The sequence below is a fragment of the Aquila chrysaetos genome, chromosome Z, assembly GCF_900496995.4.
Source record: "Aquila chrysaetos chrysaetos chromosome Z, bAquChr1.4, whole genome shotgun sequence".
NCBI lineage: Eukaryota > Metazoa > Chordata > Aves > Accipitriformes > Accipitridae > Aquila > Aquila chrysaetos.
Window position 1 is genome coordinate 61895104 of NC_044030.1, and position 26001 is coordinate 61921104.

Consider the following 26001-nt stretch of genomic DNA (forward strand, 5'->3'; position numbering starts at 1 on the left):
TGAAATAATCACCCGATCTCTATCCCTGAGTGAGTTGCGTGACATGCGAAAAGATTTTAGCCGCCACCCAGGTGAGCACATTGTTACCTGGCTGCTCCGATGCTGGGATAATGGGGCTAGTAGTGTGGAATTAGAGGGTAAGGAAGCCAAGCAGTTGGGATGTCTGTCTAGGGAAGGGGGCATCGACAAGGCGATTGGGAGAAAAACACAAGTCCTCAGCCTCTGGAGGCGACTTCTGTTAGGTGTAAAGGAAAGATACCCCTTCAAGGATGAAGTTACATGTCACCAAGGCAAGTGGACCACCATGGAGAGAGGTATCCAGTACCTGAGGGAATTAGCCGTGCTGGAGGTGATTTATAATGATCCAGAAAATGCGCAGTCACCCATAGACCCAGATGAAGTCCAATGCACACAACCCATGTGGCGGAAGTTTCTACGAAGTGCACCACCAACCTATGCCAACTCATTGGCAGTAATGTCCTGGAAAGAAGGCCATGGACAAACGGTGGATGAATTGGCTGTCCAACTCCGGCAATACGAAGGAAGTCTCTCTTCCTCCCTACGGGCCTGTGTCTCGGCTGTAGAGGAATTGTCCCGAGAGTTCCAGCAATTCAAAGTGGATATGTCTTCCTCCCCACCTGTACAGGCCTGCATCGCAGCTATTGGGAGTAAGCATTCCTCTGCCCAAGAGAGAGGAGAGAGAAAGTACACACGACGGGCTAACCTGTGGTTTTACCTGCGTGACCATGGAGAGGACATGAGGAAGTGGGATGGAAAACCTACCTCAGTCCTGGATGCACGGGTATGGGAGTTGCAAGAAAAAGCAACCAGAAAAGAGGATTCTTCTTGGAAAACTGCTGCTCCAGTTTCCTGTGAGCAGTCCCCCAGATGCAGTAGATGGGCTGATCACATTTCTGATCCTCTTGAAGGGACTTCCGATTCACGTGTGCGAAAAGTGAGTAACGAATATTCTAACCAGGATTAGAGGGGCCCTGCCTCCAGCCAGGTGGAGGAGAGGGACAACCGAGTCTACTGGACAGTGTGGATTCGATGGCCTGGCACATCAGACCCACAGGAATATAAGGCTCTAGTAGACACTGGTGCACAATGCACCCTAATGCCATCAAGTTATAAAGGGGCAGAACCCATCTGTATCTCTGGTGTGATGGGGGATCCCAAGAGCTAACCGTATTAGAAGCTGAAATGAGTCTAACCGGGAATGACTGGCATAAACACCCCATTGCAACTGGCCCAGAGGCCCCGTGCATCCTTGGTATAGATTATCTCAGGAGGGGGTATTTCAAGGACCCAAAAGGGTACAGTTGGGCTTTTGGTATAGCTGCATTGGAGACGGAGGAGATTGAACAGCTGTCTACCCTGCCTGGTCTCTCTCAAGACCCTTCGGTTGTGGGGTTGCTGAAGGTTGAAGAACAACAGGTGCCAATTGCTACCACGACGGTGCACCGGCGGCAATATCGCACCAACCGAGATTCCCTGATCCCCATCCATAAGCTGATTTGCCACTTGGAGAGTCAAGGAGTGATCAGCAAGACTCACTCACCCTTTAATAGTCCCATATGGCCCGTGCGGAAATCTAATGGGGAATGGAGACTAACAGTAGATTATCGTGGGCTGAATGAAGTCACGCCACCGCTGAGCACTGCTGTGCCAGATATGTTAGAGCTTCAATATGAACTGGAATCAAAGGCAGCTAAGTGGTATGCCACAATTGACATTGCTAATGCATTTTTTTCCATCCCTTTGGCAGCGGAGTGCAGGCCACAGTTTGCCTTTACTTGGAGGGGTGTCCAGTACACCTGGAATCGACTACCCCAGGGGTGGAAACACAGCCCCACTATTTGCCATGGACTGATCCAGGCTGCACTGGAAAAAGGTGAAGCTCCAGAGCACCTGCAATACATTGATGACATCATCGTATGGGGCAACACGGCAGAAGAAGTTTTTGAGAAAGGGAAGAAAATAATCCAAATCCTTTTGAAGGCTGGTTTTGCCATAAAAGAAAGTAAGGTCAAGGGACCTGCACAGGAGATCCAGTTCTTAGGAGTAAAATGGCAAGACGGGCGTCGTCAGATCCCTATGGATGTGATCAACAAAATAGCAGCTATGTCCCCACCGACTAATAAAAAGGAAACACAAGCTTTCTTAGGTGTTGTGGGCTTTTGGAGAATGCATATTCCAAATTACAGTCAAATTGTAAGTCCTCTCTACCAAGTTACCCGGAAGAAGAATGATTTTAAATGGGGGCCTGAGCAACGACAAGCTTTTGAACAAATTAAGAGGGAGATTGTTCATGCAGTAGCTCTTGGGCCAGTCCGGGCAGGACAAGATGTTATAAATGTGCTCTACACTGCAGCTGGGGAGAATGGCCCTACCTGGAGCCTCTGGCAGAAAGCACCTGGGGAGACCTGAGGCCGACCCCTGGGGTTTTGGAGTCGGGGATACAGAGGATCCGAGGCTCGCTATACTCCAACTGAAAAAGAGATATTGGCAGCATATGAAGGAGTTCAAGCCGCCTCAGAAGTGGTTGGTACTGAAACACAGCTCCTCTTAGCACCCCTACTGCCAGTGCTAGGCTGGATGTTCAAAGGGAAGGTCTCCTCTACACATCACGCGACTGATGCCACATGGAGTAAGTGGGCCGCACTGATCACACAACGGGCTCGCATAGGAAACCCCAGTCGCCCAGGAATTGTGGAAGTGATCATGGACTGGCCAGAAGGCAAAAATTTTGGAATGTTGCCAGAGGAGGAGGTGACACGGGCTGAAGAGGCCCCGCTGTATAATAAACTGCCAGAAAATGAGAGGCAATATGCTCTGTTCACTGATGGGTCCTGTCGCATTGTGGGAAAACATCGGAGGTGGAAGGCTGCTGTATGGAGTCCTACACAACTAGTCGCAGAAACTGCTGAAGGAGAAGGTGAATCGAGTCAGTTTGCAGAGGTGAAAGCCATCCAGCTAGCGTTAGACATTGCTGAAAGAGAGAAGTGGCCAGTGCTCTATCTCTATACTGACTCATGGATGGTGGCAAATGCCCTGTGGGGGTGGCTACAGCAATGGAAGAAGAGCAATTGGCAGCGCAGAGGTAAACTCATCTGGGCTGCCGCACTGTGGCGAGATATTGCTGTTCGGATAGAGAAGCTAGTGGTAAAAGTACGCCACGTAGATGCTCATGTACCCAAGAGTCGGGCCACTGAAGAACATCAAAACAACCAGCAGGCAGATCAGGCCGCCAAGATTGAAGTGTCTCAGGTGGACCTGGACTGGCAACGTAGGGGTGAGCTATTTATGGCTCAGTGGGCCCATGATACCTCGGGCCATCAGGGAAGAGATGCAACATATAGATGGGCTCGCGATCGAGGGGTGTACTTAACCATGGACACTATCGCACAGGTTATCCATGAATGTGAAACATGTGCTGCAATTAAGCAAGCCAAGCGACTGAAACCCCTGTCGTATGGAGGGTGATGGCTGAAATATAAACAGTGGGAGGCCTGGCAGATTGACTATATCACACTCCCACGAACCCGCCAAGGCAAGTGCCATGTGCTTACAATGGTGGAAGCAACCACTGGATGGCTGGAAACGTATCCTGTGTCCCACGCCACTGCCCAGAACACTATCCTGGGCCTTGAAGAGAAAGTCTTATGGCAACACGGTACCCCAGAAAGAATCGAGTCAGACAACGGGACTCACTTCCGAAACAACCTCATAGACACCTGGGCCAAAGAACATGGCATTGAGTGGGTATATCACATCCCTTATCACGCACCAGCCTCCGGAAAAATCGAACGATACAATGGACTGCTGAAAACTACGTTGAGAGCAATGGGGGGTGGAACTTTCAAACATTGGGATACATATTTAACAAAAGCCACCTGGTTAGTTAATACTAGAGGATCCACCAATCGGGCGGGCCCCGCCCAACCAAGACTTCCACATACTGTAGAAGGGGATAAAGTTCCTGTAGTGCACATGAGGAGTATGTTAGGAAAGACAGTCTGGGTTAGTCGTCCCTCACGCAGAGACAAACCCATCCAAGGGGTTGTTTTTGCTCAGGGACCTGGGTACACCTGGTGGGTGATGCAGAAGGATGGGGAAGTTCGATGTGTACCTCAGGGAGATTTGATTTTGGGAGAGAATAGCCAGTGAACTAGGCTGTATGATATTTAACTGCTAAATAACCTGCCAATGTATGTCATTGTATCTATAGTGTCTATATGCCATATCAAGGGTATTACTGTAAGAATTACCCAAATGACTGAAGAATGGACTTTGAAACTGAGCCAAGAACAACAGTGATAGAACTTGAACTGGCACCCAGCAATTTCCTCAAGATCAACATCTTCAACCTGCAGACCAAGGGTGTGGGTTGCATCAAATGTACCAGCCAGAAGTTCCAGAGACAGCATACAACAACCCAACACCTCACACCATCTCTCTTATCCTGAAGAAGTGTTACAACAGATGGAGCCTCAAAGTCATGGACTAAATAAAATTGATGGACACATTGGAGGGATAACCCATTGACTAAGGGAATACTATTTGTATGTGTGTGTGTGGGGGGGGTGTCCATATACATATATCTCTATATATAAGACAAGGAAAGTGGTAGTGGTTGATTGGAAAATGTAAGATCTGGGCATGATGTAAATGGTATAGAATAAGGGGTGGATAATGTCCTGGGTTCAGCTGGGATAGAGTTAATTTTTACAGGAACCTGGGAGGTGGGGGGGCATAGCCGGGGCAGCTGACCTGAACTAGCCAAGGAGCTATTCCATACCATGTGACATCATGCTCAGTATATACATGGGGAGTGGGCCGGGGGGAGGGTGCTCCTGCTCTCGACTTTCGGTGGGGGAAGTGGCGGAGCGTCGGGTCCCGGGTGGTGAGCAGTTGCACTGTGCATCACTCTTTTCTGTATACTCTTTCATTAGTACCGTCGTTGTTGTTGTAACTTTTTTTTGCGTTGTCCCAGTAAACTGCCCTTATCCCAACCCTCGAGGTTCCAGTTTTTTTTCTTTTCTCTCCTCTGTCTCCCCCCTATCCCACCAGAGGGGGCGGGAGGAGTGAGCGAGCGGCTGCGTGGTCCTTTGTTACCGGCTGGGCTGAAACCACGACACCTTGAGTCACCAACAAGCAGCAGTCATAAGCAATTTTTAGAATTACTTTAAAAATACTAAGTATATTTTCTTTAAATTTCTCTTAAACAATAGATATGTTTAGTTTGACAGAAGGATAGTTTTTATTTTCAGAATGTTTGGGACAAGTGACTTCTGAGCACCAGGCATATGGTATTATCAGATCCTACATGTGAAAAGGCACAGACCAGAATCGTTCATTGTACCTTCGTAAAGAAACTTTACAAAAGTTTCCCAGTTTTTGTGGGATCACATAATACATGCACTGGAGTGGTACCTGTTGGGTTAACACATATGTTTCAACGTAGTGTCACACTTGTGTGTTGTGGAACACTTAACTTACACAGAGCACGAATAAATGTGTCACACTGGCACATAAGTAAATTAAGCCATATAAATCCCTATACATGTAGGTACCTCAGGAAGGACAAGACAGGTTGATGATGTTCAATGTAGTTTGAATTCCTTCTTGCACAGTTCCTCACAATTCTGAAATTTAACGTGACTCCTATTAAGTCTACACTTAAGGGCAAGGGCAAAACTTGGATTTTTCTATGGGAACTTGAATGTTGTGGGGGTCTTTCTCATATCCACCATGACCAAAAATATCCTAGATAACTGAACACATTCAAACTGGGTAAGGACCTGTATTCTAAAGTACTAAATGAACTAATATAAATACCAGAAAATGTACCACTTATTTTTGAGCACTCTTGAATGCCCTGGCAAACACAGTAGGGAAGAACAAGTTTCATTCTTGCCAAGGAGGAGGAATAAGGTGGATGGAAAGTGCACAGCAACTATCAATTCATTCCACTCATGCACTGATGACACCATGAATACAGCAGTTTAGTCCTGAGAATTGTCAGGGGGTGGAGGATGGGGGCAGAGGGGTAGATAAACAGTAGGCAAAAAGAACTATCTAAAATCAACTGACACATTCACTTAAAATTCACTTATTTGCTTTTCCTGGTAAAATACAAGCAGATAGAAAGAGATAGTAAATATAGAACTACATGAAGGTAAATGTTCTAAAATGATAAATTCCTTCAAAGTTCTAACTAAATGGTATTTCTACAAATTAAGAACTATACAAACATAATTTTCAGAGGTCATTCAAACAAAAAAGAAGACAAAAACAAGGCAAGAGTTTCTCACTGTATTGCATTTGGTGCTTGGCCACCAAGTCAACAGCACATGCAACCAAATGCATGGGTGCTAAAAACTTACATTTGCTGCCAACAGCGCTGAAATCAAACAAGATCCCATAAATGCAAAATATTACACATAAACAGGCTCTGCTATGGAAACCAAAGAAATAGAAATATTACATTTTTCCAAATAACTATATCTTGGCAAGAAAACACAGTTGCTTTTTGAAAGTATTATTATTATTACAATTACTACTACTACTACTATTATTATTAAGTACAATTAACAGCTGGTGAGTTTATCTCTGCATTTCTAAGCCTCTCTTTGCCAGCCTACACCTACAGCCAGGGAAGTGCAAGTAATAGATTCATAAACTCATTACTGAACAAAACTCACTTTAAAAACTATTTGAAATTTTTAAAGTTCTTCCTTAGATCCTTCCTGCATTCTTCTCTAGTCACAACAGGTACATAACTGGCACACAGGATGCAAAGAATCAGCAATGAGCAGGGCATAGGGGATCAACAAAATGATCTATCTTTACGAAGGACACAACAGTTTGCAGAGGGGGAGTTAAGAACCACAGACATAAGCTCGGGGGTTTAAAGTTAAGACCAAAAATTCATCCTGCAGTAATTTATTAACTTACCTTAGGTTTCCATGTATTCTAGAATGATATCTGATTTTATAATTGCTTAATGTACACCGGCATGATTCTGAGATGTCTGAATTCAGGCATTATTTATTCAATACAATGGGTCCCAGTGTATGTTATTGCTTCAAGTATAGATTGAACTATCTGCTTGAAATACTTTAAGTTCAATATTTTCTAAGTCAAGGGGCAGGGGGAGGAGGTTTCACTTATCAAATGCAGTCACTGAGACTACCTCCTCTACGCCTTCTTAAAATCTCGGCTGAAAAAAGTCAGATGAATGCTCTGAACAAGAACCTGGTGCTCAGAAGAAAATACTCAAAAGGCATAACCTACTGCACATCTTCCATTCTTCAAACACCAGTCAAACTTCAGAGTCAGAGAGCATGTGAAAATACCAGATAATATAATCTGAATTTCATTTACTCACCACTGTTCCAAGTCCTTAGGTCTTGGTCAACTACTTCAGACACCTGGCAATACCTAGAGAAATAATTGGCATAAAATGTAAGAAAAGTACAGAGCCAAAACCATCAAAACAATATTTATTGGTGGCTGGAATGGTACAACTCTGTAAGAGATTATATGCACATGGGTAACATTTCACTACCACGACACTTCTGCTTTGCTAGAAATGCAGCATTCAAGACATCACTCCAACCCCTAAGGAGCTAAGAAAAATAAGCACATGTGAAGGAGTAACACATATCTACTAAGCATGCACAAAATTGCATATTTTTCTCTTCTTCTATTTTACTAATAAAGTATGCCAACATTTGAAAATACATTTTAAATTATTTGTATATTCTATTCTGATTCATAACAACATTTTTAAATCAGTTATGACTTAGCAAGAACTCCAAAAGTTCCTAAACCACTGGAATAAAAACCTAAACAACACAGCATGTTCACCCCACAAGTTTATGAAACACACCTCCAAACCCCTTCTGCCACCCCACACACATATCTCATGGAATCAGCAAGGGCAAACATGAAGTCCTGTACCTGAGATGGGCTAATCCCTTGGACATACTGGGCACTGACTACCCAGGGCACAGCTCTCAGAAACGGAGCTAGGAGGCTGGGCAGACAGTGGGCTAAACATGAGCCAGCAGTTAGCCCTGGCAGCAAGGAAGGGCAAGAACATCCTGCGGTTTATCTACAGGCTAAGCTTCCACTAATAAGCAATTGTTTGCCTTTAGCCAGCACTCCAGGAATACACAACTAGAATACCACATCCAGTTTTGGATCCCCAGTACCAAAAAGTAATGAAATAAGGTGATAAAGATAAGGTAAGGTTGATTCAGTGATGCTGAACTACAGGATTTCCCACAATAATAATGAATTCTGCATTTTTATACATACATCAGGACAGGATATATGAAGAACCTCCCCTTACATAAAAGAACAAAGTGAGCTGGAAGGTCAGTATACTAACAAAGAGAGATAATTTAGCCTTGGTGAAGATGGTTTAACAACAGAAAAATTGGTGTAGAATTCCTAACAAAATGTGCTGCTGAGTGCAGAGGAAAATGTACTGGGAGCACTGGAAAGTCAAGCACGGCTTAAAATGGCCTCTGAACTCCTGGCACATAGAATATTCCTCCAGAAAAATAAACAACAGACTGGACTAAGTAGCTGTGATCACTCCAAATTTTCTCTTCTGTCTCAAAAGCAGTTAACACAGCAATAAAAATATAGCAGTGTTAGCAGAGACAGACTACATTTCATGAACAAAAAAGGCCAAATTATTTTCTTTTAGACTCAAGCACCCAAAAATGCATGATCAATTTTAAGTATGTGAAAACGATGGATTGCTTGTATAACTAGAATTAAGTGGTGCTTTTAAGGAAAATCTCCTTGCCTGGAGTCTGGGCTCCCTAAGAAACAGAAGTGGCACAGGCACGGTAAGACAGGATCAGCCCATCGAGGAGGCTGTAGAAGAGCCTTCTCTCACAGATACATCCACCTGCCAGAGGCACAGAAATCATCTTACACACACACAAGAAATAAAAAAAATAAAAAAAAAAAAGGAGAGCAAGTATTATATTAAAAACAAAGGTTCTATTTTGCCACCATATTTGTGAAAAAGCTAAAAAAGCTAACAAGAAGAAACTCCACAAGCCTTCCACTGCCCCATCACCACACAGGCAAGTGTACCTTTCCTGATACAAATGGCCAAAATGAAACCCAAATCCTCCCAAACAAATCAGAATGAGAAAAACACATGTATGCTCTCACTCTTTCTCTCAGGAGCTCTTTCTTACAAATTTTGCAATAGCTCAGATGGATTTCTACAACAGTTGGCAAAAGTACGTATCTTCTTGTCTACTCAACTAGCTGTAAATTTGGCTACATCACACACACACACCCTATCTTCCCCTGCCCAACAAAAAGAAGAAAACACTAGATTCTTCATTTTTACCTCCTTTCTCATTTGCACGGGAGAAATGTTTTAGTATAATTCAGGGAGAAAGAGTCTCTATACCAAGCAGAGCCATTGATTTAAATTGTTTTATTTACATTCAACAGGAGAAGCAAACAGGCCAAACACTTGTAGGAGAACACAGTTGGTTTGATAACATCGCTGTGTCACGTACCCTGGCTTTGTACACAACAGGAATTGGGTATACTTAGGCTCTCCAGAAAAAATAAAATAAAAAAAGAATACAGATATATCCGCTGTATCTTAAAACATCCTTTTCAACTAGCTTTTTCTTCAAATATACTACTGTGCGATACTTCCATGTATTATGTAACAGCAAGTATCCAAATCAAAGAAATATTTACTTACTTCAGGAAGGTTTGTATGACCAATTATGTCACTATGAATAGAAATAATGCATTCAATGGGTTCTTTGTCTTTTGCTATCGATGCAGAACAGTATAAAATAAAAAAAAACCTCATACTATTTCACAGGCGTCATTAAGGCTGCCTTCAAAAATAACAGCAAAACAAGGGGGGGAAAGTACTTTCTTTAGGGTTACACTGCTAGCAGGTTAAAAAAAAAAACAAACACAAAACTCTCAATGAATTACAATGCTAAACACCATAGGAAACTAAGAGCTTGAGATACACAATAGATTTTTTTAACACTTCTTCTCAGGCTGATTATTGTCTGTTTCACACAAACCTACAAAAGACAAAAATTGCACTTTTGCTTTTCGCGTTATCTACCTAATTTGTTCAATCCAGAAGATCATGCTACATATCTATATGTGCGCAATTTAAAGCAAATTCAAAAGAGCATACCATATAGAGCAACAGAATTTGCAAGCTATTTCAATGAGAACAAAAAAAATCCTCACTTTTTTACACTACAAAAAATATTTTGCCCAAATGCACCTGCCCTGAAGTTTACACCTAATAAAAGCCAGACGTACTCCTAATACACTGCTGATCCCTGCTCTTAATGCCTGTTTTCCCCCTGCACCACCCTAACCAAGAAAGTGGTACAGCAGTTTTACACATCATTAAAACGTTTAAACCAAATATTACATTTTTGTAATCCTAGCAATTCCCACAAAACTAAACAGAATAAATACAGAAGCATTAATGGACCTGCACTGTGAATGAAAGATCCCCCTTAGCCTGCTACCTAATACAATAAGCACCCAAGTGATAAGCGAATCAAATTACCACATTTCTTTAACAAGTCAGTCATTACTAACTGAAGCAAAAGATAGGCAAATTTTTTTTCAGTAAAGTTATTCCATAAAATGAGTTTTGTCTTCCAGGGATTATTTTATCTAAGCATAAAACTTTACTTGAAGTTAGTAATACAGAACATCAGCCAGGAGCCCAATCCCACATTCACCGAAATCAGTGGGAACGCTTATCTTCAGTGTTACCCATGAGGATAAAAGGACATAAATAGTCTACTTTAAAGGTGGTGTAAAAGCACTTAACAAGTTCACTTTATAACATACTTCTTGAGTTGCATCTCTGTGTCACAGGGACAGTAAAGCAAAAAGGCGAGTCACCCTCCCACAGCAGCACTGTGAGTTACACCACAGCCAGCGCTTTGGTCTTGCTCAATACAACCCATCACCTCTGCCAGCCCAAGGCAGCCAAACCCAGCAGCTTTGCAGCAGTATCTCCAGCAAGAACATCCACAGTCACTAGAAGTGTTCCTTGGCTCCATTTTGGCCATAAAGCTGCTCTAGGTGGCTGCAGCTTGGCCACCACCAAGATGCACCAGACAAGATGTGACTCAGAAAGCAGCTTCACCTCAGGGCCAGCACTGCTCAGCTACCTGATGCCTGTGCATGGATGGTGAGAGAAACAGGTCCCATGGACAGCCCAGCAGTCATCAGGCAAAAGCAGGCTTTATGTCAACCCCGCAGCAGCTGGGACTGGAAGCAGAACACCGGTAACAGAGCTCCAACAGGGACTGATGGCCCCAGGCTGGGCTGGAACAGGCTCCTGGGCCCCCAGGCAGGAGGATGGGCAAGAGCCAGGGGAGGCAGAGGCCCATTAGTGCCCCGGGGGCCCTGACGGTGGGTTCCTAATTAAATGCTCTAACCAGTAGCATGCTCCTCAGCAATGAGCTAGAATCACTTGGCAAGCTCAGGCTATTCTTCCTAAATGCCAGCTGGCTTAATAAATAACAACTTCTGATGAGTATTATTAGCATCCGAATTATTGCCCCCAGATTACCACACAGTGTGGCCTGCAAAACGCGAAGTTTACAAATAAAGCTGTCTGCTGGCAGAAGTGGAACAGAAAAACTCCAAGGGAGACAACTCAGTTATCTTTTCCTAAAGGCCTGGAGATGGCTACTGCAGAGTTTTGTTAAGGCATACGCAATTAACGCACTGTTTTATTTAATCAGTGGACAGCCTAAGCCTGTCGCAGAAGGCTGCAGAGCTATCCCATCGTGATAGTCTGTAAAAAAAAAGACAAGTTATCTCACACACTCACACACACACTCTCTCTCCCTAAACCAGCAGCTGTGGGGTTTGTTTTGTTTTCAATCCAACACCTTCTTCTCAGGCCAAAGTTATAATCAGAGTTATCACCCTAGTGATGCAAACTGTGACTATTACAAATCAATGAAACAATCATTAAAATGTCCAAAATGCCTTATAAAATTCCCACATTTTCCAGTACTCCTGCAACATGACTGAATTAGGAATCTGTTTGTTTTTTGGTTTCAGCCTAAATTAAAAAATGCCTTAAAAGGAATCAACCCCTCCCCCTCAAAGAAAAGCAGGTTTGTTTTAACATTCAACTTCCTTTACATTTAAGACAAGATATCTAACTAAGCAACCAAACACAGAACTAGGGACTGACTTAGTAAAACACAAACAAGCCGTTAAGAGTCCTCAAACAACAATTTCAAACTTCTCTATAGTGTCAGGAAAACAACATTGTTTACCTTAAGCATATATTCTATATTGGACTAATTTCCATGCCTTCCTCACAGCTTTCATCTTCATAGATGCAATAAAAAAATACACATAAAAAGTGGCTTACCAAATTAAAGCACCCACAGGTGTTACCTGTGAACTTCCACCAGTGAAAAGCTACTTTTTAATCATTAAACACTTAAGTGATTCATGTAATGATTTTGCTGAGTGACCAAATATAAAGCTAAGGCCATTCAATCTGACCTCAAAGCAAAGTTCCTTCTACCGAAAATAGTCTATCTGAACATTACCCAACCAATAGGCCTATCATAGACTCAAGACCTTAATTCAAAGCTAAAAATACTGCTTAGAGCACATCAACTTGTTTGTTTTCAGCTCTTCTCCAGCTTGTGTCTCAGAATTGATTTTCCGTCTTGTAAAAAAACAAAAACCAAAACCCAACACAAAGAAAAATTAAGTAAAGATGAGACTCTGAGCAACATTCCATGTGCCTTTCTTGAGTGTTTCATTAAAACAATGTTATGGAAATTAAAATCCTTACTCAAGTCTTATCTGCCCAGTTTTCCCACTCTGGAGAACATCCTGCAGTTTCTACATACCTCTGAAAGTCCTGAGCCATCTCCACCCAGCCTGCTTTTCCAATGGGAGCTTTCAAGCCCACAAAGAGGTGATCCTTTGATGCTAACCCAAGGAAGGGGAAGTGAGCTAGCCACTGCTTGGTAAGAGTTAAAAATTATGCTCAGTTTGCAGATGGAAGAATTAGCTAGCCCCAGGGATGGTGGGAATTGAACAGCAACTAAGAAATATGTTAACTGTGGTTTTGTTTACCACAAAGAAGCTTTCCTTTGCCTTTTTAATTTTTGTCATTTTAAGCTTTCTCTGGAGCCAATTTGCTTATACACTGCTAGAGAGACGATCTTCTTTTCAGAAAATGTCCTGGTAATACAAGAAATAAAACGTCTGGGTTTAGCTTTTCCTGAAGCCAGTAAAATCCTCTTTGAAGACTGTCACAGCACACACTTTGTAAGAAGTTCTAATTATTCTTTAAATTCCTCTAAAAATTCTTTAAATTATTCTTTACATTTCTCAGTAAAACGGAGATATAACTTCTTGACAATTTATGAGCTCCTAGTGATAACATTTTATTTTCCCTAGATTCCTACTCTTTTTACTACCTAAAAGGAGATTGTGAAAGATCATCTCCACATATAGATGTACACAAAAAGAGGAGAATCACATCTAAAAAGGTCTCCTGATTCAGAGGGCAAAAAGAGATCTCAGTTTCTGCTTTTCTTTTCCTTTTCTATTAAAAGTTAATTCTTTAAAAAGACATACTGATCATTTCCTTTACCATTTCCTATACAAAGATACTTGCAAGCTGAATTGGAGTGTGATAGGCCAATTTCAGACTCAAATAATGGGCTTGCAGGATAATCCATGAAGGATTCAATTCAAACAGAAATAGCTGGAAGGGGGAAGAAGGCTACCCGACTTTTTTTTACCCCTCTTTCCCAGCTGAGGGTAAAACTGACCATTGTCTTCAGTGGTCCCTTCCAATCTGTGTAATTCTAACTACAAATAACTGAATATAAATTTTAGTCAGACATGTTTTCCTTGAATATGCATTCTTGGACTTCCTGCTTGCTTATCTTCTGTCACCAATTAACCTTTACATTCCCAAAAGTAGGTATTCAATGTGCTAGAGAGTTTCTGGTAATCATAAGATCACCCCCTAAAATTCTTTACTGAAACTCATGAGAGGGTGTTTACCTGACCCAAACTTTTAAGTTTGATGCAAAAACTTTTTAAATTCTTTGATGTCTTCTCCTTTAACTTTTATCAACAACTCCAGGACTGAAGGTAGATTTCCTTGCTTTCCTAATGTCTCCAGTTGAGAAACTCAGATTATATGAATCAGTTCACTTTTTAAAAAAACACTGTATTTTTTCATTAAACAATGATTTTCTAAATTAAAGCAATTAATTAGGAAAAAAAATATCTTTCTTACAGTTCAGGTGGCATTCTCAACCAGATTCAGAGTTTTAAAGTTTACTGGTAGCTTAAATTCCTAGAGAATGGTTATTTAACATGCATATATAGTTTTGAGAAGAGGGAAGACCTTCAGAAGCATCTCAGAACTGATCTTGAGCCTGTTGGGCAATACCTCTAACAAGATATGGGAGTGATGAATGCCAGTATAATCTTAGAATATATCAAAAAAGTTATCATCAGCCCAGACAACAGTGTTACCAGTTGCTGAAGACTCCAGTAAGGTCTTACTTTGAACACTGCAAAGAATTATTATTATCCGTAAGTGAGGGGCAGCGAAAGACATCCAAGTTGGATTAGGAACATAGAAGGAATACTGTACTGATCAAGGGAAGAGAGCTAAGAAAAGATAGGAGGTCTTGCCTTCTTTAGCCTAACAAAATGGTGACAAAAATGGAGTATAATTGGTTCTTATAGTTACTGTGGGCAGCTAATTAGCAAGGAGAAAGAAGAGATATTTAAATTAAAAGCCAACATTGCAGCAGGAACAAAATAACTGTGAATTGACTGTGAATACACTTAAGATGCAGGTTAAGAGATGATTTCTAAACCCTCTGAAAGAGCAAGATTCTCCAACAGCCTTTCAACAACAAAAGCAGAGGCAAGAAACCTTCCTAGTTTTAAGTCAGAGGCTGATGACACAATGAAACAATTTGCATACAACCCGATTGCCTGCAATAACAAGAGAGCAAACTCCTTCACAAGGGCCTTGTCATCCAAAGATCTCTACCTACTTTAGAGTACATTAGTGTACCTTCCAATCACCTCTCAGAAAGTATGTATTTAATAGCTTAAAGCCACCCCAAACCCCACTGTTGAAACAAAGACGAGCATTCTAAGTCCATCTAAAATACTCTCTAAGTATTAAACATCAAAAATGCAGTTTCTCATTTGAGTTTTATGAGCCCCATCCAGAACTACTGGCTGTATCCCATGCTTTTGATTATTAAAGGCAGCAGACAACTGCATTTATTAAAGGTCTTGATCATGCACAAGATACCTACATCGACTACATTCAGAAAGTCATGTTTAAAGAACATGAAATACTTCGCCATTTATGTCATTCTAGACAAAGGCTAAAAAACAAGACATGGGGGTATAAAGATGTTTATTTTAAATGTTATTATCTCTTTTTTTCTTTTGCAAAGTGTATAAACAAAGTAATATCCTTGAAAGAAAGTTATTTTGAAACAAAACATGAAAAACTAAGGTCAAGCAGACCTCCCCAAAAACAAAGAAAAGGAAGAAATTGGTCACTTCACACTGCACAAGCAAAACAGCCTCAGGAGATCCGTATGAAAGGTTTTTTTAAAGAATACATAAACTCTGCTATAACCTTCACAGATCTCTCCAGCAGTCAAGCTAAGAGACAACATCTCTCTGGAACAAAACAAACATATCTGAAAGTTCCTTCTCTCCATCTCTCAAAACAATGTATTTTGCTATTTTATTAGGAACGAACATTTTAATTGGCATTGGCCATTTGCTTGCTACCAGAATAAACATAATGATGAATGTGCAAAGTGAGAAGTTAAGGAACAGCCAACAAGGCAGTGAGATTGAGGACTCCCACTCCTACTCCTTGGAAGGCAGGAAAATGTATGACTGCTGATCTCCTCACACCCCATTTCAAGTTTGGGGGGTGACTCTATTATTTTCCAGAGAAAAACTATCTGCAGCTGAGTTCACAGCCCTCTTAACCTATATTGTATATAATACAATAAAGCTAATTTTAAAACTTCCAAAGGGGTTTAAAAGCTTCCACGGAACCACAATAAACCCTGAAACAAGACATAATCTTGCCTGTTTAATCAAGTTTGTCAAAATTTAAGAAGCAACAAATTTGTTAGGTTCTCTCCCCCCCTTTTTTTTTTTCAGGTGTAGGAAGGCAAATTATTTCCGGGCTACAGCGGATTGAATAACTGAAAATAATCTTAGACGTATATATGTATATAATGTATACACATTTTAACAACAGTTTCCATTCTGTAGCAACTGAAAATGCAGATTCCTACTAGTAGGCACTATTTTGCAAGACCTATACATATACGAGAGAGGGCAGTCACACTGGGAACAATTACCCATAGCCTTGTTTCCATGAGTTTTCTTATCAATTATGAAGAAATTCATTCCAAGAACAAGAATCCGACAACTTCTTAAGTCTTGGTGACTGCCCAATGCACTGATTCAAAATCACAATTCTGTAAAGTTTGAAGCTGTAAGTTCCAGAGTCCCTAAATACGAACCTTTTCTCCCTCAAAATTAGCTTTCTGAAGTAGCTGTATGGACTATCTTTTTAAGTGATTTCTTCAGTGAAGGCTGAGGTTTAGAACACAACATGAGTACATTTTCTGACATAATTGCTTTCTTACGGTATTCCAGCAACTGAACATTGACTTGAAATTTCTTACAGGCAGAGCTGGCTGGTTTAAATCATTGCTTTTGAAAGCACACAGATGATACACAGCTACTTTACTCCCCAATATCCTTTACAGCATCAAAAGAGCTCTCAAATAAAGGAAGAAAATTACACGTATATACACAATCTCTCTTTCATATTCATACACATAAGATATCCCAGCTCCATTCAGGTGGTCCCCTGAGGTTTTGGCTTTCTAGAAAGAGCTAAATATCTGAAACAGACCCTTTTCTTGTTCATTTATTAGTACTGTTTTCAAAGGACCATTCAGAGAATGAAGCCTAAGAAAAATGCAAATTCTGCACTCCATGCTCGACTAACAAAGCATCCAATCAGTTCCCACTGAGCTCCAGTTCGTTTCGTGTCCACATGTAAGTGATTAAGAGTACATTGTTTGAAACTTAATTCCACATCTGTTCTTCTGTGGGACTTGGAAAACAGATTAATTTTTCTGACAATTGTTTGCAGAGTAGATAATCACAAGCATGTGTAATAGTATCCCAAAATGCAAGGGGAAAACACCATGAGTCTAAGAAGCTTTTTTTGCTGAATGTTTTTGTTTCTTTTCTAAGTAAGATAAAAAAAACAGATGCCCTCAGATGGAAACCATTAATAAATGCTTGAGAAGCCATCCACTATAACTAAAATGGCAAAGCAAAATCCAGCTTTTCTTCCTAAAGGTCACCATTTCATGTCCCAGTAGTTTACCCAGAGAGACAAAATCCATTTTATGGCCTGTCAGGTAACTTCTAAACATTATGCAGAAGTGGCAAAATCCTACAGAACTACAACACAGAAAATACATGGTTTCATCATGGAGCTCTGCAGTTGTGAGAGAACATTCCAGGCTATTACAGTATGGGAGTGAGCATCTTTTCAACGGATCACACATGTCAGTGATAAGGATGTATTTTCTTTTGAACTCTATAAAATGCTGATAAGCACAGAAGGGAAGAATAGATAACAACTCTTTAATGTATCACTAATGCAACTGCTGACAGGATCAAAGCATACTGAGGAACGCAAGGTTCAAGAAAGCACTTTTTCCACACAAGATGCAGTTATGCTGAGGAAATCTGCCATAGTTTGCTGTGGATGCTAAATTCCACATTTGCTCAAGAAATAATGGGACAAGTTAATGAAGAAAAGATCCACTGACAGCCATTAAATGCAACAACTGCCTTCTTTGACCCAGTAAGTCCTCAAGATGCAGAGCATAGTGGAGACTGAAAGCATCAGTGTAAGTTTGCTCTGTAGCTTATTTAGGCCACTGGCTGTCATCAGACACTGGGTTAAATGAACCTCTGGTTAACTATTTTATTTATGGCCCCTTATGACATTACCTTGGACCTTCGTTTGACCTATACATATAACAAGTACAAGAGTGACATTATCTACAGTGATTGAGAAAGAAATTCACAGGGAGGGCTCAGGGTAGATGAAAAACACTTTTTTGTAATTTTTTTTTTTTTTTTTTTTTACTTAATTCTGAGCTTAAAGTAACAATTAGTCATCTATAAGGACACATCAAAAAAAGGCCAGAATTTCAGTTCAGTCACACCAAACTGATGATTCAGTCAAAGAAACCAGATACTGCTGCCAACTCCTACAATGTTACTGCAAACTTCCCAATACTTGGCGTTTTCTTAAAAGTGCAGATGCCCAATAATGTGAGGTAATCACATGTCTAAGAGGTGTTTCCAACTTTTCTCCACAGTCATTAGGACTAGAAACATGGATGACAACAGAAGCTCAATGTGAAAAAAAAAAAACAAAACAAAAAACCACTACCCCACCTCCCCCACCCCCCAACCAAACCACTGTATTTGTAAAAGAAGTGTCATTATTTTCGGTTCTGTTTCCCCACCATGCTGGTACTGGCAACAGTGGAAACACAGTTAAACCTCGGTAGTCCCATACGTGGCCAGTGCTGAAACACTGTGTCACCCTGGATTAAACAGAGAATGAACATGAACAAGAACCAGAGAGACTTCATAAGAGTGAAAAACAAGAAAAGGTGCAGAAGAAATCAAGTTCAAATAACAGAAATACTATAATTTATGTAAAAAGAAACTGTAAAGATAAGGAAGAAAAATGTGCCTTCTACAGCAAAGGACACTGTCAGGTTCTGAAAGTATTCAGCTCAGCAAAATTGCTATCTGACATTACTTAATTAGGACTTCCATTTAAAATGCATAGGATAATCAATTCCATAAGTCAGAAGGCACAAAGAGGACCTGCTGTATATGATAATTATATATTTTCAATTTTGTTATGTAACTTAAAGAATATCACAAAGGGAAGATTTATAATGCAGAGCATGTGATCAGACAGCGTTGTGCTTTGGAAGAAATGTTCCCATCAAATCTGAATTAAAGGTATTGAAACATTAAAAAGATAAGTAATATTGCTTGGCTAAGGATTAAAATACAACAAATATCCTTATTTATACATAAAAAGTAGGCAGGTTATGCAGACATGATTGCCATACTCAGCAACAAACTGTAAAAATAATGACTTTGAGTTTTATTCTTTCATTTAAAATGATTTCATGTACAGAATCACTGAAGGCTCCCTGCAGGTAAGGGAAGATTAGACAAGTCATTAACCGTCTGTGGAGAAAGATTGGGTGAACGGACAAATTCCCTCCTGCATATCTAACCCTGCTGATGCCAGGACAGGACTGAAGCTGAGCATCCATGTTGCCGAGTAATGCGCCAGTCCCACATGAGTCTGCTTACTTCAAATGTTGGGAAGCGTCCCAAGGAAGAGTCTCGAGTTTTCTTCCATGTGCTATGGGCACTGGAAGACAGGTAATTCTAATTATTTTGGCTTGAGTACCCTCTGCCAACACCATTTCCTAAAATACTACAGCATGCATATGCACATATATACATATTATTAAAAAAAAAAAAAAAAGGCAACATCCCCATATTTATACCCAAAAGACTACAAACATATATACTTTAAGGACTCCTATAGTTTTTTTTTCCTGTTAGTGTGACTAAAAGGCTAAACGAAATTCAATACGCATAGGAGTCCCACGGGTCTCTTCCACTTCGTCCTTCTGTAATTGCACTAAAAGCTTGTCTGAAGTCTCCCTCTCAAGGCATCTGGAGTTGACACTTTACCTATTTATCCAGCTAAAGAAAGGTCCCCTGCTTCTTCCCTGCCAATACCGTGAACAATTTAATGTATCAGCAGGGACTCGAAGCTTGAAACTCAATCTGGTATTTTCATAAAACGATTCACAGACTTGCACTGACTTTTTTGACTTAAGAGGAAAGGGTTTCCATACAGCACTTGTGCTAGATTAATCCACTCATGTTTGCAGCAGTGGGGGAGGGAGGAAAAGCACCATAACATGCAGCCACCAAACGGATTTTAACATACTGAGATAGAAAAGAAATCCATATTAGAGTCCCTTCATACCTTCTTAAAATATCACACCAGCTACTTAATGCCTCCAATAAAATAAGGAAGGATGAACACCAAGCAACAGACAGCAAATTAAGGAAATAAAGTAAAATGGGAACGAATTAAAAAAGAAGAGATTGTTTTCTACTTTACGGGAGGGAGGACAGTGGCTTGGGAACTTAATCTTACTCTATACCAATACCCTGGATAACGAGGGAAAAAAATCAGAGAAGGATTCAGATCAAAAGAGCATTCATGCGCAAAGCTGAACTGATCCCCCTTTTCATACGTAAACAACAAGACAGGTACTTTACACAGAAGGAAATCCTATTCTACCACATATACTGAGGAATTTGTCAAACACTCAACAACACTTCCACTTATATTATACCATCCAGTAAAATAAGCATCAGTAAGGCTAGTTATTCTAAGTTTGTCTTTTTGCGAATGGACTATTTTGTGCTTGCTACTACTCTGACTTTTAAAAATCACTTGCGTGTGCAAAGTGGCATCTTCACTTTCTTTGAAACTAGAATTGGCCTCCATTAACACATCAGCCAAGTACCCAGGTATGCAAAACATGAATTTTATTTAAAATAAAAAGCCTCATCACAGCCTTTCTGAAACAAAAGTTTATAGTGGGTTTTCTTCCAGTTATATAACTGTTCAAAGTGAGAGAAAAAGATAGCTCTCAAAAATGAAAAGAAGTAATAGAAGAGCAAAAACCAAGAAGAATAAAGGCATTTCTTTTACTTCTTTAGTACTTTTTTTAGCCACCAGAAATCAGACAGAACTGCTATTCTTCTATATAGAGCCTTAAATAATATCAAGTTTTAAATAATCTTAAACATCCTTTCAATTCCCATGGCACTCACTGTTAAGATCCTAAATCTGATTTCATCTTCCAAATTCTGAATCAAGGTCAAAAACATATCTCAGGGATTTGTAAATTCCAGTCTTTGATTCATCAGAAATACTTGACATAAGCAAGAAACAGGTTATAGAGAGCAATCCAGAAGCAAAGCAGAAAATAAATTCATCATACGACAAAACCCTTGGTTTACATATAAGCATGCATTGAGGATGGACATCAGAAACGTGACCTGCACATAACAGCAAGACAGTTTTCACTATCAGTAACAGAAAGTATGTATCTTCACAAGTCATAGGCAGGATAGATTATTTCACAATCACCAAATGCCCAGCAAGGATACCAATACACTAGAATAAACACTGAAGTTGCTGCAACTTTTTTCTGTTCTTCTGGAAACAAAGTTCATCCACCAAAATCCATTCAGGATTGTGCATCCAGGTACAGTGTTCCAGTTTCCACATATGGCAAGTCATCTAGAGGAAATGCTACTTAAAAAAATTCAGTCAATTAACAGTACCTGTCCTTTCTTTGTCTTCTGAATACTGCATATTCCTGTTAAAAATACTTCACATGCTGACAGTGGTTTTAGGGAGAGTATATTTGTAAGTACACTGTTGAAAGATTCCTAATGATTAACTCAAAACCCAACTGAACTAAAGAAAAGCCACAGAAAGTAATACTAAATACTGTTAATTTCTGGGTGTATATTCCAGGCACGTGTAATATTCCTCTCAGATATTAATGTTAATTAATATCTCCTATATCAAGTTACATGCCATAGTACACATATAGTTAACTGTAAAGCATTTTCTCAAGTTTAAAAATACTTCTAAAAGCCTGTATGTCTATAACAAGAGTTCTTTTTTTTATTCCTACAGCCTAAATAGTTTGCTTTTAATGAAAGACATAAACAGGTTTGGATGACAGCATACATTGCTATTAAGCTTGACTCTCTAACCTTGTGCCTAACATAATGGCTTCCTGCAATGGCTTCCTGCAGAGTCAATCAAAAGCATCTTGCTCCCAAAACAAATATTTTTTTAATGACTAGAATCAAAGATCAATTAACTACATGCTACTTCATTTTATCTAATCATCATTTTCTTCCTAAATAATATATAATGTTTCCATGATCACACTACAACCAAACTCCAAAAATATTTCTATGTAGTTTTAAAAGCCTGATGAGGGAAGCTTCTTCCTGGTCAGTTTGGTTGCCTCAATCATTCTTTTTGACAACATTAAGGTAATACGGATCAGGAACCTGTGAGGCCAGTGACTTAGTTTTGCATAGCCTTTGTATTTTTTTTCATGTTTTTATTTAGTAATATTAAGATGCATATCACATTTGTCATGTTAAAATGTGTTGCCTACAATTACCAGCTACCAAGACTGAAATTCAGAGGCAGCTGCTGTGGAAACAAGGAAAATAGAAACCTCCTCTTTCTGCATCTTCATAATCAGAAGCTCTGTGGAGCTTTTGGAAAATTTACATTTATTTAAAACCAAAGTTGAATGTTAGGCTACAAAAAGTAGGTTCTTCGTTAAAATAAGTATTTATGACTTTCAGGTTTATCATAGCATTGCAGTCAAAATTTTTAGCAGTGCATTTCTTTTAGTTCATTTAAAGCTTTAACTTATCTAATCTTATTAACTACCTATCACTGAACAATTAAATAATTAACACTCCAGCACCAGGGTGTTACTGGTTGAAAGGCAAAGTCCTGGTTATTGAGAACTTTTTAGAGTTTTGTTTAATGCCTGCTCATATTCAAAGAACTGAATGCCAAGACAAGAAACCACTGAAGAGTGAAAAAAATGAACAGCCCAACAGGCACTGTTTGAAGATGAAGGAAAAGTGTATCCTCTGTAATCACAGAACAACACATTTAACCTGGAAGCTGTTCTGGATCTTCACACCTGGACAGTGATCCAACAATACACGGACGAGCCAAAGAGCTTCTTCATAGTAATGAACTGGCTGGATGTGAAGGCAAAAATGCCTTTCAGCCAGGTAAAATCTAAGCTGCAGTACTAAAGAGCCTGTGGCCAAACAACTCCTCACTCACCTCCACACTAACAGTCTGGCCACAGACAGCAATTTCTTTTTTCCCCTTTCAGCTTTAAGAAAAACTTCTATTTCTTTGGGAATCTTGTCTTAGCCTGCTAGGGACGCGACTCCCGTTTTTCTGCCTTTATGGAAGGATAGCCTGGTTCAAAACTTCTTTTAAACATTAACTTTGGACTAATATTTTTCAATTTGTGGCACAGAAGGTCTAAAGTGGGAATGTCCTAAGTTAGTATTCAGACAAATTCTTAAAAAAAAATAAAAAGGGAAGGAAAAAACCAGCAGAGGTAGGAGAAGATGCTTTACTTATTCATAAAGGTAAAGAGAAGCAACAATCCTTCTCTTTAATTCACCATTTTGTGAATGTCTGTATAAAACTAATTGAATGCTTTTGTCTAGGTTATAAAACAAAAGTCCTTGTTGTAAAACTCAGCACAAGATCGTAATTATGCTTAATGCTTTCAGCAGGAAAAACAAAACAACTTTGAGATTTGCGCAGGAAAGTTGTGATGCCAAACATGAGGCCAAAATATATTTTTAATATTCCTACAAAACAAAAACAAAGCAAACAAACAAATGAAAAAGCTATCATGGCAACTTTCTATGCCATATTTATGCAGTGATGAAGTATGACTTTAAAGCCACCACTAACATAAACAGAGGAACTGATATTTAAGGCTGTTGCCTAAGTGTAAGAAAACATGAAATTCCTACTAGTGCTTTTGAATACAGTAGAATACATCTCTTTCCTAAGGAGGCTATAAGCAGTAAAGAGATGAAAGACACTCCTTAAAAGAGGAAGGAAGAAAAAAACCCAACCCTTTAGTCCCTTATTGTTTACATTACTTATTGTATTTATAGGTTATGTAAATTACTACCACTTAAAGCAAGGCATTAATTCCTAAGAGAAGGCATGAAGGGCACACTTCCTTTGTTTAACTGTTTTGGGTAATATGTTTACATTGCCCCAAACAGCTTTTACGTTCAATAATTCTACCCCCTTTTACAAAACAAATACATTCCTGTATTCAGTCAAAAGGGTATCTCTAAATTAAGAGTATTTTCCTGGTTCAACACAATGTTAATGCAATTTCCATTTGTTTCCTGTTTGAATTTTAAGGGAGGGTTTTTCTGATAAATGCATCTTTGTTATTTCTGAGTATTACTCAAAAAAAAAAGTTAAGGAGTTATGTTTGCCAGACTGTCATCCCCGTGAGTGACAGCAGCTCTATTCACAGACCTCCACACCACAAAAACCCATCTGACTGGGATGTTCTGATGTGCATAGAGTTCATTTTATGGGTCATACCGTTTAACCTCACACCTAGTATTTTCATTTTCTTTCTTCATGATTCCAGACACACAAACTATACTTCAGCCACCAAAAGCAATCACAACCACCCACCACAGCGATATCAGAAGTACTCTTCGCCCCAAGTAACTCGGCTAGCAAAGTAAAACTCGCTTAAAAGCAGAATACTTGCAGCTAATGCATACCCTTTCAGGGACACATACATGCCAGGTTAAATTAGTGATACTAGGTCAGCTTGCAGCTATTTCCTGTCCCTCGTCGCCCCCATACAAATACAAAAACCAAATGTTTAAATCAAGATAAGATCCACAGAGAGGTTTGCAACTGTTCACTGTTTAAGGCCGTAAGAACAGTATCTGGAAGAGAGATGAGAACTCCACACTCTTCTCCTTGAGCACTATGAGCTAAATAATGAGGTCCGGGCCAACCTCCCTTTCCCCACTGCACAAAGAGGGCTGCGTTCCCAGCTATGCAATGGCACAGCTTTGGTGGAACCAGAGAGGTGGCCCAATGCTGGTGACCTGCCAGCTCAAGCCCCTCTGGCCAGAAGTGAGACAATTTGAACCACCTTGCAGCAAGGACAGAAACGCACCTTCACAGCCAAGTGCACTAATGATTTGGTTACCACACAGATGGGGAGCAGAACAGCATCTTAATACTGAAGTAATTCTTTTTTTTTTTTTTTTTTTCCTTTGCAAAAAAAAAAAAAATACTGCAGTCATTTATCAGCAGGAAAGAGCTCCAGTCCAGGCCTCCCCCCAGCTGAGAAATGTGTGAAACCTTCACGGAGGGCAGGTTTCTTCCCCTGAACATCCTTGCCATGGACCATTTGCTCTTCAAGGAGATGCAGTAGCTGAAACACACCTATGCAGCTTCATCCAGCATTTTAACATCTTTGCTCCCTGACGCAAGGAAGAGACATACAGACCTACATTTTTAAAATTTACTTTAAAAGTAATATAAATGCATTCTATTTTCACAGCAATATTAAAGCCTCTACAGACAACCAGCTGCCTCTGGTTCCCCCAGTACTTGAATCTATATGAGGACTGATAAAGAAATCCGTGCGTACCCAAGATGCCCTGCTTGCTTTTTGGAATTTTTCCTTTTGCCTTGCAACCAGCCTCCTTCAGCTGTGTTTGGCCCCTCAGCTACATCTCTGCTCCCTCCAACAGCTGTTCTCTCTCCCCACGCTGGCAACTCTCCCTCCATGCCCCATTCCACCACATTTTTTAAATGGCTGTACCAATGGCTCTTATCTTTGTTCCCCTTCCTGTGGAAATTAAAATTTCTTGAAACTTTATGACTCCAAACAGCAGCTAAGGAAACTGCTTTTATCTAGCATGCAACTCTTAGTTAGCTCTGCCTACTGGGAGCCGTTGGATTCAGCAACTCATCTATTCACAGATGGGCTAGCTCATCCACCCCAGTCCCCTTGCAGAACCAACATGGAGGAAGGGGACATAAAAATAGTTACAATGATACAAAGAGCTTACAAAACCATACAAGTTTTCCAACAGAATCTT

The 26001-nt window shown here is 40.1% G+C and overlaps 1 protein-coding gene across 5 annotated transcripts in view; it reads right to left on the reverse strand.

Moving 5' to 3' along the window:
- Positions 1–26001, reverse strand: part of LHFPL2 (LHFPL tetraspan subfamily member 2) — a 133529-nt gene that overhangs the window by 61369 nt on the left and 46159 nt on the right. For 4 of the 5 annotated variants that reach the window (XM_030005830.2, XM_041121067.1, XM_030005831.2 and 1 more), the window contains one exon: positions 7394–7446. The gene's annotated coding sequence lies outside the window, so the exon portion shown is untranslated. Of the gene's footprint in view, positions 1–7393; positions 7447–7968; positions 8309–26001 lie in introns of those variants that run through there. The other variant, XM_041121068.1, reaches the window with a different exon arrangement.